This window comes from Eriocheir sinensis, chromosome 42 (genome assembly GCF_024679095.1).
Source record: "Eriocheir sinensis breed Jianghai 21 chromosome 42, ASM2467909v1, whole genome shotgun sequence".
Lineage (NCBI taxonomy): Eukaryota > Metazoa > Arthropoda > Malacostraca > Decapoda > Varunidae > Eriocheir > Eriocheir sinensis.
The window spans coordinates 12,206,810-12,209,309 of NC_066550.1; the positions used below are offsets into that span (position 1 = coordinate 12,206,810).

The window sequence follows — 2,500 nt, forward strand, 5'->3', positions numbered from 1 at the left end:
CCTTCTAACTTCTATTTTTTTGTTTCTTTTTCTCTCATTATCTTTTCATTTCTTCCTTCCCCTTTTATGATTTTTTTCGTTTAAACTTTTAATGTTCCTTTTTCTCTCTTTTTCTCTTTTCCTTCCTTCCTTTCTTCGTTCCCGTCTCCTTTCTTCCTCTACTTTTATGTTTTCTATTTTTTTATATTTTCTTTCCTCTCTTTCTCTCTTCCTTTCTCGTTCTAACTCACAATTATATTTTTCTTCTCTATTTCCTCTTCATTCAATCCTTTCTCATTTCTTTCTCCGTTCAAACACAGACTATACTTGCTGATGATGATAATGATGATGATGATGAAGATGATGAAGCTACAAGAAAATGCTTACCTCACAGTCATCCGTCGCTTCTTTCTATGTCTGGTTCGTGAGTGGAATGAAGCAGATGTGAAGCTTTCGTAGAGTTTCTGAAGCCTCGAAGTTCTGAAGCTTTTCCCGACAATACTGAGGAAGAACAGAACATTAGAAAAGGGAAAGAAGAGGAGGGAGGGAGGAATATGTTACCTACTTGAAGACTGAAAAAAAAAGACACAAAGGGAAATATAGAGAAACACATATCATCCTTCGTATAATTAATAAAAAAAATGAGAAAGAAAGGGAGAAAATGGAAGAATTATTACATACTAGAGAAATTATGTTACCTACTTGAAGACTGAAAAAAATGCCAGAAAGGGAAATATTGAGAAACGCATGTCATTCTGTGTATAATTAATAAAAAAGGGAAAGAAAGGGAGAAAATGGAAGAATTGTTACATATTACAGAAATTATGTTACCTACTAAAGACTGAAAAAAATGACAGAGGGAAATATAGAGAAACACATATTATCTTCAGTATAATTAAAAAAAAGAAAAGAAAGGGAAGAATTGTTACATACCAGATTATTGAGAGAAAGAAAGGAAGGAAGAGAGAAAAAGAGAGAAAAAGAAAGTTGAAGTTGGAACTGAGAGAAAAAGAAGGAATGAAAAGAAAAAAAATGTGGTAATTAAAACGGGAAAATGAACGAAGAAAGGAAGGAAGGAAATCAAAGTGAAAATAAAAACAGGTAGAAGTTAAAATAAAGAACGGAAGAAATGACAAAAAAAGGGTAACTATGAACAAAAGGCTTTCTCTGCCGCAATGAAGAATAACAGAGAAAGAGATAGAGATAAAAAAATGTAGAAAACCCGGAGAAAAAAATAATGTACCGAGCCAGTTAAAAAAAATCGATAAAGAAGAAAGAAGAAAAATAATTAAAGATATACAGAAGATGGATTTTCCCACAAACAAACAAGGAAACAAGGAGACAAAACGAGGGAAATAAAAATATACCCCACAGCTAAAAAAAAAAAAGTAGAAAAGCCGGAAAAAGAAATAATGTACAAAGTTAGTCAAAAAGAAAATTGATAAAGAAGAAAGAAGAAAAATAATTGATAGATATACAGAAGATAGATTTTCCCACAAACAGATAAGGAAACAAGGAGACAAAACGAGGTAAATAAAAATATACCCCACAGCTAAAAAAAAAAAGGAGAAAAGCCGGAGAAAGAAATAACGTAGCAAGACAGTTAAAAAAAATCGTTAAAGAAAGAAGAAGAAAAATAATTAATAGATATAAAGAAGAAAATTTTCCCACAAACAAACAAGAAAACAAGGAAATAAAACCAGGTGTCTCTTCTGCTGTAAAAAATAAATAAATAAATAAAAATAAATAAAAGTAAATAAAAAAATGAATATATACTCTCAAGCTAAAAAAAAAAAAGAAGAAAAAAACAACTCCTAATTTCCAAGGATTATCCAGCACAAAAAGTAATAAACAGCTCATATAATTATTTTCTCTCGTCCGAGCCCGTCGTATAATATCAATAATAATAATAATAGTAATAATAATAGTAATAAGTCCGTGTTAATTTCCCGGATAAACTTGTGGAAATTAACGATAATGAGCCTTTCTATCGGAGCATTAATTAATTACAACAAACAGCCCGTCATTACATCTCATTAGCACCTCATTACACTCTCATTCCATCACGGATCCGGGGTAGTAAATGACCGCCAATTCGTACGCGCTTGGTAATAGGAGAACGTTGCCCTTTTGTACGCACCTATGTCTGTCTGTTATACTCGTCGTTTTATATATATATTTTTTTAACGTGTTCAAGGTAACTTATTCTTGTGTGTGTGTGTGTGTGTGTGTGTGTGTGTGTGTGTGTGTGTAACTAGAGTAGATGTGATATTTTGGAGATTAAAAAGCTCACTAACACATTAATTAACTAACTAACTGACTAACAAACTAACAAACTAACAAGATGGAGTAGCAATTAAGACCAAAATAATTAATACTAACCAAAACAACAACAACAACAACAACAGCAACAACAACAACAACAACAAAAATAAAGTGTAAGTAATCTATATGCAAATTTTTCATCCCGTCCTTTCACTAATCTGCCCTGGAAAAAAAAGGTCTAAAAAATAAGGTAAAA

At 31.4% G+C, this 2,500-nt stretch overlaps 1 protein-coding gene across 2 annotated transcripts in view; it reads right to left on the bottom strand.

Moving 5' to 3' along the window:
- The window catches only part of LOC127010020 (frizzled-5-like), a 32,177-nt gene that overhangs the window by 11,310 nt on the left and 18,367 nt on the right, over window positions 1-2,500 (bottom strand). For both annotated transcript variants that reach the window (XM_050883726.1, XM_050883724.1), the window contains exon 2: window positions 367-480. The gene's annotated coding sequence lies outside the window, so the exon portion shown is untranslated. The remainder of the gene's footprint in view (window positions 1-366; window positions 481-2,500) is intronic.